The 17,718-nt window shown below is 37.1% G+C and overlaps 1 protein-coding gene across 1 annotated transcript in view; it reads left to right on the top strand.

Annotated features, from left to right (window-relative positions):
• The window catches only part of DMD (dystrophin), a 2,044,437-nt gene that overhangs the window by 1,876,325 nt on the left and 150,394 nt on the right, over positions 1 to 17,718 (top strand). The window lies entirely within an intron of this gene.

Below are 17,718 nucleotides of genomic sequence, written 5' to 3'. Positions count from 1 at the left end.
ATGCTTCTAAAGGCTAATTTTATGTAAGTGTTCTTGTCCAGCTGTTCTTGGTAAGTCCAGCTGCTGGTTGAACAGGACAGGTGGTAATCCCTGTTCAGTGGCTCATTATCACCCAGAGGCTTTGATCTGGCTAATACATAATCAATCAGCTTCTGAATATTAATATTCTTCCTATTTTCGTTTCACTTGTTTTACCTAAATTTATTTTCCAAAGTTCCAATATGTTTTTGTTTTTTAATAAGATTATTTTTGATCATTTATTTATTTTGACATAACTAGGCTCATGATATGCCAGCTGGAGTTTATTACACCCCTGAATCACAAACTTTTTTTCTTCCCTCTTTATCTCCTTACAAGATCCAAATCGCAAAACCTAAGGATAAAGTTTTAATTTTGGAGGCACAAAAGACTGAAACTATTTTAGAGGACAGCATTAATGAAAATCAATATCTAAAAGCCTCATTTTAAGACTGTGAGCCCCATAGTCTGTACTTCGAGTTTCTTCAGAGTTGTGACGTGCATACATTAAGGACTAAGAAACTTTTTGTTAAATAGTCACAAATGTGAAAAGTAAACTCTCTTCAATTAGTCATGTATTCTGTAGTGCATACATTGGTGGTCATTAATTAGAAAGGTAGCAATTAAGATATTTTCCAATGCTTTCTTCATTTGTTAACTTATTTTGTGTTATATAGCTATATATGTTTATATGTAACATATATGTCCTTGTAGTTTTTCAAAATTATGATATGTTTCTCAGGTTGAAAGTACTAGCTGAGATTTTTGTCTCTTCACTCACAAGCATCTATGTAGCTGAGAATTTGCTTCTTTTTACACAAATAGGAAATATCTTGAGTTGCTTTACTCCCCTAGAAAAGATCTTCAAAATCGGAGGAACCAGGGGTAGGGCAGGGGTAAGTAAAAGACCCAGTACCCTAAGGCAAATAGACTAAATCTAGAGGAAAATTTTACATTATCCCACAGTATGATCTGGGAGCATTAGATTTGTCTGTAGGGGAAAAATCAATTCATAATAAAAATTATTGACAATGGTTTAATTTGTATTAGTTTTGCCCACTTCCCTGTTATCTCAGAATGGCACCTCCATGGACAGTGGGATGGTCCTAACAGCCTAAATATGGTAAGCTTTAAAAACAGATGGCTTAGGGCCATTCTGCTTATTATATCATTGCTTTCAATAGCATAACTGTTCTTCTCCAATGGCCCTCTTTGTTTTTTGCTTCATTACTGGCACATTTCTTTAATATGTAATCTATAACATTAACATGAAAATGGCTCTCAAATACTATTACTTTCTCCATCTGTGACCCAGTACTGTTTATCATCATCTAATGATCATTCTTATTGCAGATGGCCCTCTTTAAATGTTTCAGAATAGCATTTTAAAGACATTGAGGGTGCTTCCTATGTAGATTGGCAGACTGAGTGGTTTAATATCTAAAATCTCTGTCTACACGATGTGTGATAAATGACTGGAGATGCAAGGCACCAGTCAGTTCCAAAGCAAGGTGTAAGAGGGACAGGAAGAGAGTGATAAAAAAGAATACATACTCTGTGTGTGTGTGTGTGTGTGTGTGTGTGTGTGTGTGTGTGTTTAAGCCATTAGATTTATCTTTAAGGAAGCATTATCTTTAAGGAAAGTTTGAGTAGGAAGAACAAAATGTAATCAAAAGAAACAGTTCTTGGCCAGAGGAGGTGGCTAATGCCAGTTATCCAAACACTCTGGGAGGCTGAGGTAGGAGCATTGCTTGAGGCCAGCAGTTCAAGACCTGCCTAGTCAAGGTAGTGAGACCTCCACCTCTGCAAGAAAAAAAAGAATAAGAAACAGTTCATTATTGCAATTCTTAAAGGAGTTTCTGTTTCCTTTCTGATCATTCACCATGGTAGTAATAGAAAGGAGTGATACCAAATTGATAAATGAGTTCCCTAAGGCTCAACATATACTAAATGCCTGTGCTGAGCTTCCAGGTTTCCAAGTCCCTAGAGCCTCTCTGTCTGAAGATCCTATCACAAAGGATTCTTTGTCTTCATCTAGTACTTTCTTTCTCCTCTCTCTATTCTTTCCTCATTTGCAGACACTTGCTGGAGTCTGTCAGTCGAACATAGATGATCCCTGACTTGCAATGGTTGGATTTAAGATTTTTTTTTTTACTTTATAAGGGTGCAAAAGGGATACACATTCAGTAGAAACCATACTTCAGGTACCCACACAACCCCTCTGTTTTTCACTTTCAGTACAGTATTCAATAAATTACATGAGCTATTCAATGCTTTACTGTAAAACAGGCTTTGTGTTAGATGATTTTGCCCAACTGTAGGCTAACATAAGTGTTCTGAGTAAATTTAAGGTAGGTTAGGCTAAGCTATGATGTTAAGTAGATTAGGTATATTAAATGCATTTTTGACTTACAATATTTTCAACTTATGATGAGTTTATTGGTATATAACCCCATTGTAAGTTGAAGAGCATCTGTATCTGGGTTGGAGCAGAATTATTACTAGTAATGCTTCCATGTGTCAACTGTTTGCTTAATTGATATGCTACCACACATGTCTTGAGCTTGTTCATCCCATGGCTTGCCATTGTGTTGGAAAGGAAGGTGTTACAACATTGCCATTAATACATTTCTAAATGGGGCCAAAACCAATATTTTCTTTATCTGCTAGATCTTTTTTGTTTCCTTCTTTATCTGTATATGGGGGCTCTTCCCAAAATTTAGCATGTGTGTTTTATGATTCTCAACATAACATTTATGGTCCTTAACATTAATCTCATATTAGAAAATCAATCGTGATGAAAGTGAAATGTAGGCCAAGCCAGGGCAGTTATGAGGACCAAATTGTTGGTATAAAACTTTTATAATTAATATTTTCGTGAATTGATAGAACTTGCTTCAGAGAGCTGAACTCAGAAAAAAGAGAAGTATTCTAACCTGAAAATATATTTTTAAAAGCTCATAATTTAAGGTAGGGGGCAAGTAGATTTGGCCATATTTTGGGCTTTCTTCACCAATTCGGATACGATAATGACTAAATTTGTATCCTAGATTTAAATTTGCTGGATGGAAAAGAAACACAAAAATATAAACCCCATCTATGCAAACATAACCATTAACATTCTTATGCAGAATTTTGGGGTGGGGGGAGGGATTTTGTTATGTTTTAACATAGCATGTTAATTTTTAAGATAAAATGGAAATATTATTGTGCTTTTGTTAATTTTTATGTTAAAAATGACATTTTAGGCACCTAATCAAATTCTCTGAGTTCTTTCACTAAATAATTTTGCCTAATATTTGATTAAATTCATTTTTACTAAAGATCAATGGAATTTCTTTCAGTTTGAAAAGTTGAAAAAATGAGTTGACACATTGATTCAAAGAAAAAGTTATGAAATTTGAGAAGAAAAGTTGTTGAACAAATTTTATTTAAAATACATATAGATATTATGTGTATCTGCCTTCATTTTCAGGATAATGAATGTCAATATTAAATGTGGAAATATTCTAAAATTAGAAATCAGACTGCACTTGGTTCAAAGAACCCCTTTTTTTTTTTTTTTAGAAAAGCCTTTTAAAATAATGATTGAAATTCAGTCAATCCTTACCCTCACACATAATCCTCATGCATGATCTTTGTTTTTTCCTATCTCTCCTCTAAATGTCCTTTACAAAGATGAGAAATGTTCTTCCCAACACAAAATTCCTTTGATTATATATTAGAAAGAATTGACACTTTGCAGCAAGGTTTAGGAAAAGCTAACATAAGTAGAGCTTCTGTGAAAACTGTTTTACCAAAATATACTGGATTTACTGCTGATAAATAATGGATTTTTTTTTTTTTTTTTTTTTTTTTTTTTTTTTTGCTATTTACATTTGCTCCTCATTGAAACTTGTAAATGACTTTATTAGTCTTAGGTAACACATTTCATTTTGCCTTGGATAAAGACGCTTCTTCAGTAAAGTGTTCATTTATAGCATTGAGAATCTTGAAATATAACCGGTGTCATCAAAGGGTAGGAAGGTAGAAGCACAGAGAAGTGATTAATCACCTTTCCCCCAATGAATGATCTACTGTCAAGTTCAATAATCATATTTCATCTATAAAGAGCACTTTGAGCAAAGCCTATGTTTTGCACACATGTCATTACATTTGATTACAATTAAGTATAAATATATGCCAATTACTTAGCTCTAGTTAAAATCTGCAAAAATATAGGAGGCTTGTGGGTGATGCAAATTGGATATTTGCATAGGTTTAGGGTACAATATTAGAAAACACTGTAGTTTTATTTTTGCTTTATGACTAAAAGACACTGGCTATGTTATCTTGTTTGTTCACCAAACTAAAAACAACAGCTAAAAAGCAATGTAACAAATTTCTTGTAACCTTCTTAGCCCATCCACTGCTGTCGCATGACTCTCACAAGTCAGAAATAAAGAACCATTTCTCTACAGAAGTTCATCAATTCATTTGAGGGCCATAGATAAGTAAAGAATAACTTAGCTTGAGACATTCGAATCACTTGCTTTTTAGGTAAGTATTTTGGCTTTTAAAATGACACAAATCTGACCAAAATGTTATTCAGTTTTATGGGAACGGGATTCTTTTCTAGATAATCTTAGGAACGATCTTAACTCATATTGTTTTTGTTCAGGAAGTAGATCTAATTTGTTAGAAGTGCTGCCATGGGATCTCATTCTACTCAACAGGAGTGCATTCTTCTTATCCAATATCCACTAAAACTTACTCCTTCTCCCATGAAAAGAGTTACCGGTGGAAAACTCAGAGAAAACATGGGAAGGGGATTGGTGATGTCATATAAGGAGATTAGAAAGCATTTTTTCACATTTAAAAAATGAAGAGATGAATTTAAAAATTTACAAACCAGTAAGTTTTATGTTGATGAGCAACAAAATCCTGGAAAATGACATTGTACTGATTATTAATGACTACATAGGATAACATGCTGCTGGGGATCAGCATGATACTCTCAAAATTTGCCATGTCACATGCACCTCATTTTCATTTTTGTTATGTCTACTTGATGGTTAGATGAGAAGACTGTTATAGACAGCATAACTTATGATTTTACAGCACATTTTTCAAGTTCTCTTTTGAGGATATTGGGTACAAGATAAAGAACAGTGGGGCTGGGTAATAGGCTGAATTTGAAGCTGATTAAATAATGACATCTAAAGAATGTCAATTAATAGATCTAGATCAACACAAAATAGAGTCTCTGTCCTTGGTCTGTATTTCAGATATCCATGCCTTTGCACATGGCTGTTTCTTGTTCAGTCATCTCTTAAGCTCAACTCAGCCCTCTGTCTGAAGACCTCATTTGGCCAGTCTTGCCCATTCATTACTACTTCTGTGAACTCTCTTTTGTTATTTTTTTCCTGTTTTATTCTGAAAATGGATTGAGCTAGATATGTGGAAGTTATGGGAAAGCAAATTTTAACTAAATATTAAAGAAACTTTTGTAATCGAGCTCTCCAAAAAATAAAATCCACCACTTTGAAAAGCTTAAACTCCCTGTACAGTAGATATTCAAGACTGAAATGACTGTCTCACCCCTAAAGGCAATTTCTGTATTGGATGAGAGGATATAATTCATTAACCTTTAAGGTCACTTGTGAATCTAATGTTTTGATATTTTCAGAATTAATCAGAAGGGAACTGACAGCATGACCTGAATCTGTCCTATATTTATATAAACATCCTGTGTAATGCACCTCATTCTTTGTCCAATTGTATACACTTTTGAATGTTAAATTTGATTTTAGGGCAAACACTTTTTTTAAAAAAATAAAAATCAACTTTATTAAATAATAATTTACACACAATAAACTGCCTCCATTTAAAGTGATTCAGTGATTTTTGGCAGATGTGTACTTGTGAAAGCACCACTGCAGTCAAATTACAGAACATTCTTACTCCCCCAAAAGCCTCCTTGTGCCCCTTTGCAGGTTATTTTTTCTTTCACCCCTGATTCTAGGCAACCACTGATTGTCTTTCTCTCATATGTATTACTTTGCATTTTCGAGAATTTTCTATAAATAGAATCATACAGTATTTTTCTATGTATCTGGTTTCTTATATTCAGCATAATGATTTTGTTTCCAGCTTGAGGATATTATGAATAAAACTGCTAAAAATTGTATACTTGTTTTTCTAAATACCCTTTTAAAAATCTTAACTTTTGAGAAGCATATTACTAAAATAACTTCCCAGGTTATATGTGTATTTGTTCATTCTATTCATTTCAGCGTTATCTTAATAACAAGCAACTGGAGGACATGCACCAAGGCTAATTGACTAGGTGTTAACTGAATTCTGTGAGAAAGTCCTAGTTTCTAACATTCTTTCTTGGGAGCAGATGTGTAACAGCTACTTTTGCTGCATAACAAACCAATCCCAAAACTTACTGGCTTAACACAGAGGTCAGCAAACATTTTCTATAAAGGACAACATAGTAAACACTATAGGCTTTGCGGAGCACTTTGCGTCTTTGTTGCTTATTCTTTTTCTTTTTACAACTCTAAAAATGTAGTCATACTTAGCTGAAGGGCTGTACAGAAGCAGGCCATAGAACAAATTTGAGCAATAGCTCATAAACTCTATAACACAATGGCCGTTTACTTAGCTATTTGATGGGTGCACTGGGCCATTTATGTGGTGTGACCAGTTGTACTACTCTTTGCCAGGCATGCTTCTGCATCTGTAGTCAGCTGGTGGCTGGATAAGCTATCTTGACCTGACTCATATATCTGATGGTTGGCAGGCTGTCATCTAGGAACAGATGCATCTAGGTCTGTGTGTATCTCATCATCGAACATGCTAGTTCAGGCTAGTTCACATGGAAACTTCTCAGGTTTCTGCTGTGTCATGTTTGGTAGTGTCCATTAGCCGAAGCAAGTCATGTTATAGGGCCATCCCAGATGTAAGGAGTGGGGAAAGACTCCACCTATTGGTGGGAAGAGATACAAAGGCACACTGCAAGAGCCAGACACCAAGGAGAGGGCTAGAACTTTTGGCCATTTTGCAAGGTATCACAAAATATTCAAGAAAAGTTACAGGAAGGTTCCTCTGTGGACTAAATTCCTTTCTGAATTTAGATGTAGTTAAAATGGGGTATGCTGTTAAAATTCATGCTTTGTGAGTAATCATTGCTAGGCTAAACTGTCTGTGGCTTCACAGTCAATGGTAGACATACAGCATCCGTAATCTAGTGCTTTTAAAATATAAGAAATACTAATTACAAGTCAGGAAACAACAGGTGCTGGAGAGGATGTGGAGAAATAGGAACACTTTTACACTGTTGGTGGGATTGTAAACTAGTTCAACCATTATGGAAAACAGTATGGCGATTCCTCAAGGATCTAGAACTAGATGTACCATATGACCCAGCCATCCCATTACTGGGGATATACCCAAAGGATTATAAATCATGCTGCTATAAAGACACATGCACACGTATGTTTATTGCGGCACTATTCACAATAGCAAAGACTTGGAATCAACCCAAATGTCCATCAGTGACAGATTGGATTAAGAAAATGTGGCACATATACACCATGGAATACTATGCAGCCATAAAAAAGGATGAGTTTGTGTCCTTTGTAGGGACATGGATGCAGCTGGAAACCATCATTCTTAGCAAACTATCACAAGAACAGAAAACCAAACACCGCATGTTCTCACTCATAGGTGGGAACTGAACAATGAGATCACTTGGACTCGGGAAGGGGAACATCACACACCAGGGCCTATCATGGGGAGAGGGGAGCGGGGAGGGATTGCATTGGGAGTTATACCTGATGTAAATGACGAGTTGATGGGTGGTGACGAGTTGATGGGTGCAGCACACCAACATGGCACAAGTATACATATGTAACAAACCTGCACGTTATGCTCATGTACCCTAGAACTTAAAGTATAATAATAATAATTAAAAAAAAGAAATACTAATTACAAATGTAGTTAGTTAATCACTTATTACTACCGGGAATTTAATGAAAGCTGCTGTGATTAAATACTGAAAAAAGAAAGATTGTGTCTTTCTTTCTGGTAACGTTCAAAGCTCGTCACTCTTTTGAAAGGAATTTTATTCTTAAAGCTGTTATTTTTACTCATAATATGCTTAATATCCCCACGGCTGTAGACTGTCTAAAATGTTCCTACAATTATATGAGAATACTTTTAAAAATCATGATAATTATCAGTCTTCATGGACACTTACTCAGATAAATTTCCCCAAGCACTTAATAGGATGAATTTATAAGCATTAAATAGAATGGGGACCATCCAGCCCTAAAATGTCACCATTCTGTCGGGCACACACTTGCCAATTTATTGGCCTGGACCTGAGCACACTACCAAAGGCTTTGAATTAGGTCTCACTGCAAGATGGAAGCAGAAGGGCGTTTCTTAGTTTACGTTTTGAAGTGTTTTGCTCAGACAGGCAACGTGCAGTTGTATACAGTAATGTGAGCTACCTGTTACTTCCCTTAACAATACTTTTAGCAGCAATGTTTTTCCTTCTGCAATGTGACAATATCACCATGCCATTTGGAAGAAAACAAAAAGGCTGAGTGATTCCTGGTATACTCCCAAACAGCCACCCAAACGAACAGCTGGCAGAGAAGACACCCCCTAAAACTTGGAGCAGATTCTCAGCCCCTGCAGCATCTCATGTGGTTAGAACTTCAGACTTGATGAACGCCTCCCCAGCTTGCTCCCCCTCCTGAATCTTTTAATCCTCCTCCAGTCTCTTGCAACGCTCCAGCCTTTAGCAGGGAATAAGACTGCAAACTGTCTTCTGTCAACTTCTTTCCAAATCCTAGTCTAGAGAAATTATAATGATGCATGATTGTCCAGTGGGCATATATAGTTCATCCATGCAGTAAAGCCTGTAGCTTTCATCTTTTTTGCCAATCCACTATAAAAATTACATTTTATATGTCATCCTGATACACACACACACACACACACACACACATATCTATACCTGTAAATCTTTTTCTGTCTATTCATGCTTGTATGATTGAAAGAAAAGTTTCACAAAACATTACTTACCCTTACCAAATAATACACTTTCGTATTTTCTCTTTTTTAAAATTTCAACCTTTTTTTCAGATACAGGAGGTACATGTGCAGGTTTGTTACATGGGAATATTGCATGATGCTAAGATTTGGGGCTCACGACCTGTTACCCAGATTGTGAGCATAGTACCCAATAGGTAGTTTTATAACCCACTCTCCGCATTCCAGCCTCTACACTGTCATATTTTCCATTCTTTTCTGTTTCATTAAGAACAATACTGGTAATGATCTACTATATAGATTTCATGATGTACTAAGGGTTCATGACCTGCAGTTTGAAAAACACTGTACCTAGTTTTATCTCTACCTCAGTCCAGGCCATCAAAAGTTGCATTCTTAGACCACTTTGCCTTGGCCCCCATAAGATTGCCTGAACTCAGATGTACCTCGGCATCATATTCTTGGCTCATGTCGAGGGGCACTGAAAACTGCTGAAGGGATTTTTCTGAAAGTCGACACCATGCAGTGTCTGCCATCTTAGATTCCATGCAGATCTGTTTATTCTATCTAAGTCATTCCAAACTTGGATTTTCCTTTGTTTCACTTACACTCTTTCCTCCTTATCAATAATCCAAATAATAAAATTGATCATATTTCCTTTTATATTTTTTCTTTTGCTTTGGCATCTACAAAGGCCACAACCACCTTTTTTTTTTTTTTTGAGACAGAGTCTTGCTCTGTCGCCCAGGCTGGAATGCAGTGGGGCGATCTCAGCTCACTGCAAGCTTCGCCTCCCAGGTTCACGCCATTCTCCTGCCTCAGCCTCCCAAGTAGCTAGGACTACAGGCGCCCGCCACCGCGCCCAGCTAATTTTTTGTACTTTTAGTAGAGATGGGATTTTACCATGTTAGCCAGGATGGTCTCGATCTCCTGACCTCGTGATCTGCCCGCCTCGGCCTCCCAAAGTGCTGGGATTACAGGCATGAGCCACCACACCCAGTCACCCACCTTCTAAAATACTTTTTTACTGAAATATATTAGGCATATAGAAAATAAAGGAGATGCTGGTTAAAGGATACAAAATTTCAGTTAGGAGGAATAAGTTCAAGAGCTCTATTGTACCCCATGGTGACTATAGGTAATGAAAATACATTATATTCTTCAAAATTGCTAAAAGAGTAGATTTAAGTATTATCGCCAAAAGAAATGATAAGTATATGAGGTAATGCATATGTTACTTAGCTTGGTTTAGCCATTCCACAGTGTATATCTATTTCAAAACATGTTATACATGATAAAGATATACAATTTTTGTCAATTTTTTTAAAAATTAGAAAAAAATGGTTTAAACTTAAATGTACAGTTCAGTGAATTTTCACAATCTGAACACACACATTTAACCAGCATCCAAATCAAGAAACAGAATGTTACCAGCCTTTAGAGGACCCTTTGTGTGCCCTTCTGATAGTTATCTATTCTCCAAGGGTAACCACAATCTTGATTTTGAACACCATTAAATATTCTGGCCTGTTCTTGTCCTTTATATAAATGAAATTGCACAGCATGTACTCTTTTGTGTCTGACTTCTGTAAACCTGGATTCATCCATACTGTTGTATGAAGTTGTGGATTGTTCATTCTAATTGCTATATAATATCCCCTTGTGTCAATATCCTGCAATATATTATATATTCTACTGTTGATGGGCATTTGGTAGAAAAAATTATGTTATAAACATTCTAAGACATGCCATTTGATGAATAATATGTATGCATTCCTTTGAGGATTATATCAAGGGGTAGAATTTCTGGGTTATAGGGTATGTATGTGTTCAGCTTCTGTACATTCTGCCAAACAGTTTTCCAATGTGGTTGTACCAATTTGCACTCCTCCTAACAGAGCATGAGAGTTCTAGGTGCTCCACATCCTTTCTAACACTGTATTATTTATCTTTCTCATTCTGGTGGGTATGCATAGCACAATTTTAATATCCACATCAAGCACTGTGATCTTCAAATCTGTGTTCTGGCCAGGCATGGTGGCTCACGCCTGTAATCCCTACACTTTGGGAGGCCGAGGTGGGCTGATCACTAGAGGTCAGGAGTTCGAGACCAGCCTGGCCAACATGGTGAAACCCCCGTCTCTACTAAAAATACAAAAAATTAGCTGAGCATAGTGGCAGGCACCTGTAATCCCCACTACTTGGGAGGCTGAGGCACGAGAATTGCTTGAAGCTGGGAGGCGGAGGTTGCAGTGAGCTGAGATCTTGCCACTGCACTCCAGCCTGGGTGACAGAGTGAGGCTCCATCTCAAAACAAAAAACAAAAAACAACAACAAAAAAAATCCCAAATCTGTGTTCTAAATTTTCCTCTCTTCTTAAAGTTTTATGGTATTTGTATTTCCTCAATGCTGAGTTTTATCTATTAATTTTTAAGAGTTCTACATTGTTATAAGTTGCCCTAAAGCCTTTACAGAACAATGCACAGTATAAATATGTACATAGTATATACACAAATATGAATCCATGAATGCACAGCTAATAGTGCCATTATCAAAAATCCTACAGTTTTCCTTTTCCTCTAGCCCTCACATTCAATTGGCTCAAAAGTAGCATTGATTTTATTCTATAACCTGTCATGAATTCAGCCTCTTCACAAATTCCCAGTGCTCCTTTCTTAGTTCAGGCTTTCATCCACTCTTAACTAGGCTGTTGTCATCGTCTACTTGGCATACATTTCCATTCCGATCCCTCTCCTCTTTTCCACCCCTGTTTCTTCCCACCTCAAATTTAATTCTATTTAAAAAAGAAAGATATTCAAAAGTACAGGTGGTGCCAATTTTTTCTTCTCTATCCATCATATACGAAGAGGCTTCCAATTCTTTGTCGACCTGTTTCTAAGGGATAAGAGTAGGTCAAGCTGTGAGGACTTCAGTTCCCACGTGAAGGTCTTATTGATACTAACTCAAGAATATGATTTGATGTCCTAACGGGGAAAGTAGTATTTTCTGCCAGTTAACCTTCCCATGATATCCAATCCAATATTGGCCCAATACATTTTTGAGTTCCTAAAAAGCATAGACTGATGTCATAACACAGCTGTATGTTAACATAAAATTCTGTACCTTAGTAAATTATTAATATGAGCTATTAGCTCCCAGAGTCAATGTAAGAAACTTGTTTCAACTCTTCATATTCTAGCAAAAAGAAAACACACACATACACACACACAAAACCTGACTTAAGAACTAACTAGGCGATTAAAGCCTACTTAGTTTTTAATTGAAGTGCATGTTCTCTAATCCCAAGAGGTCAAACTAATCACCTTTCCCTTTCTGCTGCTTTTTTTTCTCTATTTCTGTAATTGTTATAATCTGTCTGATGTTGTGTTTAACTATATGTGGGTCTATCTTCCCTCATTAGATCATAAGCTCCTTAAGGAAAAGGCCATATTTCCTTGGGATCCCACTAGTAAAAAAAAAAAAACTGGATTACAATGTTGAAATTTTTATATATTTCCATGTCAATCTCCAAACACTCCCCAGTTTTTACCAACCATAAAGAAAAAATGAGAAGAGTTTAAATGATAAGCAAAGACATGTAAGTGTTCCATAAATACACTATGTTTGAAGCTATTTAAAGAACTTAATAGAGGATAATATTTAATAGAGAAACTTAGTCTAGATAGAGCACATAAAAAACATTTCTTGGAAATTTGTGGATAAATAAAAGTGCCTTGCATCTGTATTTTCCTTTCGTCTTCAAAATATGCCTTGACAAAAGAAAGCCAGAGTTGGAGTACAAGATTCAGACATTGGGAGATCATTAATTGGTTAAACTGGATTTTATCTTATTTCCCCTTTTATGGATCCCTGTCTTTGTGTGGAATTCCTACATGCTAGCTGTTCAAGGCTTGCCACCAGGAGACTTTCTCCATCAAGCTAGGGGACATTTCTCCCTCAATGTCCCCCACCAAATCAATATTCACTTGCTCTCTGATTACTCCAGGTTTCTGCTGTCTGCTAATATGAACATGGATATCCCTTTTAGCATGCGTGAATACTATTCGTATTTTAATCTCAGCCCCACTGAATGATAGCAAATGCTGTGAATTTTATGCCTATCTTAGGTTATAGCTAGTGCTTTATCTTGCAAAAAAAAAAAATCTTACTTTTCTTACTTGGTTCCTTCTTAAATGTAAAAAACGAAAAGAGGAAAGGTGCCTTTTATAAACTGCTAAAGAGCAGTTTACTAAAACTCAGACCTCTCATTTTCCTTCACACGACAATCTAAAATACAATGTTAAAGTGAATTTATTTTGTTCTGTATACCTAACTATTCCTGAACATACTGAGTTCTCTTTTAAGAAATCATACCTGTCTGACAGGCTGCTTTGCATGAACACAGCATTCCCCAGCCTTCAAATTGCTGTCAGAATCATTATGTCATCTTGACCCCCAAAATGGCAGTATTATCCTCATTCTATAGATGAACTAACAAAAGCTTCCAAGTGGTTAAGTGACCCGCCTCTAAAGGGTAGAATTGGTCTGGACACTCTGCCCCTCTATCTTCATGCCTTTGCTGTAATACACAGCTACGCTTGCTGAAGATTAAGGAAGCTGCTTTTGATAGAGTGTGATTCTTGTAGATATTCATCTCAGGAAAAAAGAAAAAAACGCTGGTGTCTTCATCTGTAGCATTTGATTATTACATTTTCCTTATCTGTTTCGACTTAGGATGACTTCCTTGTTCTCTTAATTGACTGGTAATTCCTTTGTTTACTTTTTTCCAAATCTCAAGAAGCAAGTCTACAGTATTAATAATGGTTACATTAACATTTAACATTTTTTAATGAAATTTGAGTATTTCAGAAAGGGGTAATTTAGGCAGGCATGTATGTAGAACTTTGCATTTTAATTAAAAAGACTCAAAATGAAATGAACCTCTGACAGTAACAGATGACTACTTCTAAAAGCTGCATTACTACTTGATATATGCTCAGTATTTTCTTGTGAATAAGTGCTACAACTTGTTTCAAGAAAAGTGACAGGACTAAAACAATTAAAAAAGACAAAGCTGCTCTTTTTTAATCATATGCTCATAAATAAAACTAGGTTGCGAATTGTTTCCAGAGAAGCAATTGACAAAGTATAAGTAAATCACTCTAAGAACTAAAGCTGCCTTGATTTTTTTTAATGTTTAACCAAACCTCTATCCCTGTCCAATGATGAATTTTCTTTGACAAATAAATATTTACAAAGTATGAAATATAGACTTTGTGCCTTTCCTAAGGCCAAAGCATACTGTTTAACCTAAAATTTAATATATTTTTCTCACCTCAAATACACCAAAATAAGAACATAACTAAAAAGTAATTCTCTCTTGTAGTAGACTGTCCATTAATCTTTTGTTAGATGATATTGGGATTGTGAGTTTCAGGTAGAAAGAAAAACTGTAATTTCTAGATTGATCAGAAAATCTGAGACTATTTATGGATTTGAAGAAAACAATAAAGTCTGATAAAATAGAATTTTCTGTAACCTCCCTTATGGAGTCAAGAAGGAGGAATCTTTCAACATTCTCCCATTTTGCAATGAAAATTCTTCATGCAGTAAATAGTTTGATTGGGTAGATCAAAGGGTTAATTTACTGCTGATTGGAGAAGAGACCCAGACTTCCCCAATTTAAAAAAAAAAAAAAAGTGATGTGTAGGAGGAAGGTAGAAAGAGGCCTCAGAATGAATTCACTAATTGGGGTTTTCACCTGCTGTGAGTCTAATCGAATACAAAGCCTTATTTGTAGCTGAAGAGGAAGAGAGATTATGCAGAGTGTAAGAATTTCTGCCTAGTTTTGAAATTCCTCTTATTTGGCACAATCGGTGGGGAGAGGCAGACAAATAGTTACAAGTTTGAGCTGTTGTTAAGGTAGACCAGGAATGCTGTAGTCAGATATACTTGAACCACCTTAACCAGTGATCCATTTTTAGCAGGAGGTGGTGTGGGTCACACACATGGGTTATCGCTAGAGCTGGCAGGCTAATAGGTACTCCAAATTCTTTCCCATGAAGCAACAGTCGGCCTGTGAGGTTAATGAAGTATGGCTTTATTTTAGTGAAGATGCTAAAATTCACATCTTTTTAGATTTCGGCTTGATATAGGTGGCTCTGTGAAGCTTTGAGAAATCTTATTAAAAGAAAACTGCGTGAGAGTGAAGCAGAGCTCGACATTATCTGGAACCTGTCTGGTGAAATCTCTGGTTTAGATGGCAGCTGGCTCAGAGAGAACTTTCCTCAGCCTGGCTTACTCTGCCTCCCTAAAGAGACAGGGCCTGGAAAAATAGGCTTTTGTGTGGGTGTGAAGTGCTCTGTGTCTGAAGGTAGAGGCCTCTTCATTTGCTGGTTAATGTGAACTGGCTGGATATTCTTACATCCACAAGATGTTGGTTTCAGATTGATCTAGGGGGATTGTTATATATATTTCAATTAGTATGCTATAGTATTGCCCTAACCAGCAATGATTCACCATAAGCCAACCCATTTGTTAGATGTCTGAATCACTGTTCATGGTTAGTACTTGTACTATGCAAAGAGGAACATGGAATTCTTACATCTTTATTGTACACCCAAATGTTGACATTTTACTATAGAATATGTATTCTACTTAATTGAAGTGATACCTATACTCTAAATGAATTTTTATAAAGTGATGCAGGTTATACTTAAACTTAGGGAGCACAAGGCAATATAGACAGAGATTCTTAGAGCTAGAGAGAAGCTGAACCCTAGGAGTTGGTGAAGTCTCTTGGGACCATCCCTCCAGGCAAGTACCCAGTTCAAACCATTCCTTGTCTTTGTCCTTTCCTATGCTACTCCTCATTTTTACACAGCTAACATCAGGCCAACATTGAAACCACATGCAACCCAGAAAGGAAAAAGATGTGTTCGTGGAAGGTAGGAACAGCCTAGCTTCAGCTGTTGGCCCTTCACACCCTCCACTAGATGGGCTCATTTGAACCCAAGACCCTTCCAACAGTACACTGCAAATCCATAGCTCCAATTCAGACATCTTCCCTCTGAGCTCCAGACTCAGATGTCCAGCTGTCTCTTGGATACCTGCACTTTTACATCACCACCTCCAATTCATTATGTTCAAGACTGGATTCATCATCTCTTTCCTAACCCTCTTCTGCCACCTCCTCCTGAAATTCCTAGCTTGGAGAATGCTACTCATCCAATCTTGGTTGTCACTCAAGGACAATGGTCCTTAACCTTCACTGCATATTAGAATCACTTCGAGAGTCTTAGAAATCCTAATGTCCAAGACCAATTAAATTAGAATCTCAGGGTGGTGAGACCCAAACATCTAAATTTATTAACAACCCCTGAGTGATTCCAAAGGGTGGCCAAGCTTGAGGACTATTGCTTTACTTCTTCCTTCTCTTCCATTCATACATCCAGTCAGTCAAGACTCCTGTAGTTGGAACATTATTGTAACATTTCTCCACCTCCTCTGCCACTGCCATAATTCAGATCCTCCTCATACTGCAATCTCCTTGTACCTGATGTCTGAATTCCAGACTCTGTCTTCTGATCAAGTCCCCACACCATTGCCTGAGTGATTTTTCTAAAAGACAAACCTGGCAGAGCCACACTCATGCTTTAATTCTTTCTTCCTTAAAAAGCTCCCTCATACCTTTCAGGATACAAGTCAAACTCCAGATTGTCACACTAAGCCCTTTCCAGTTTGCCCATTTCTCTTTTCTAACCCTTATCTTGATGTTCTCTCCAAAAGATCAAGCAGACCATTGAAGCTCTTGTAAAGAACAAGCTGGTTGCATCCTTTTTACCCTCACACCTGCTGTTGTCACCATTCATAATTGTTGATTTGCCTTTACCCTCAAAAGCCAGAAACTCTTTGTGGGCCTACAGTGGAGGTTTTTATGAATATTTATCCAATGACTGAGTCTCGTCTGCTTTTTAGCCCCAGTGTGGGGGGCTCTGACCTTCTCCTCTATCGTAGTCCCCACTCAGCATCCAGTCTATTGCCCCAGAGGGTGGCTTTGGCTGGATGGGTCTCAGTTTGGTCAGGGTCCTGGGAGAAACAGATGGTACATTCAAATGCAACACTTGAAGAGAGTATAATGAAAAGGCTATTTACAAGGCTCTAGGCAGGCTAGGAGAAAAAAAAAAAAAAAAAAACAAAGAATGGTAAACATTTGCCCAAAGGGGTAAAGGGAGGAATGGTTTGCGTAACCAGTGGAATGCTGTTGCTGTGGGAAAGGACTGGCCAACAAGACTTGAGCTGCAGGTCAAGGAACTCAGCAGCTCCCAGGCCCGAGATCAGTAGGAGGGAACCTGAAGAATAAATACCCAAACATCACTCTCCTCCTGTCCTTTCCTCTCCTTCTATAGGCCTTTCATCACTGCCTCCCAATTGGCTGAAAGCAAAAGGAAGCCAAATAGCAGGAAAGCCTGATTGATGTCCCCACAGAGGTCCCAACCTCCTGGCGCACAGAGCAGAATGGAGAAGGACAAAGAATAGAGATGGAGGGGATAATGGGGAAATATCCTGCACAGTCCCTTAGGTCAGAGATGCCCTTATTTTCTAAAGATACTCTCAAAGTTTAAGTGGTTCAAAGCCCAGAGTTTGAGC

This window comes from Theropithecus gelada, chromosome X (genome assembly GCF_003255815.1).
Source record: "Theropithecus gelada isolate Dixy chromosome X, Tgel_1.0, whole genome shotgun sequence".
NCBI lineage: Eukaryota > Metazoa > Chordata > Mammalia > Primates > Cercopithecidae > Theropithecus > Theropithecus gelada.
This window is presented reverse-complemented; position numbering and strand designations above follow the sequence as displayed.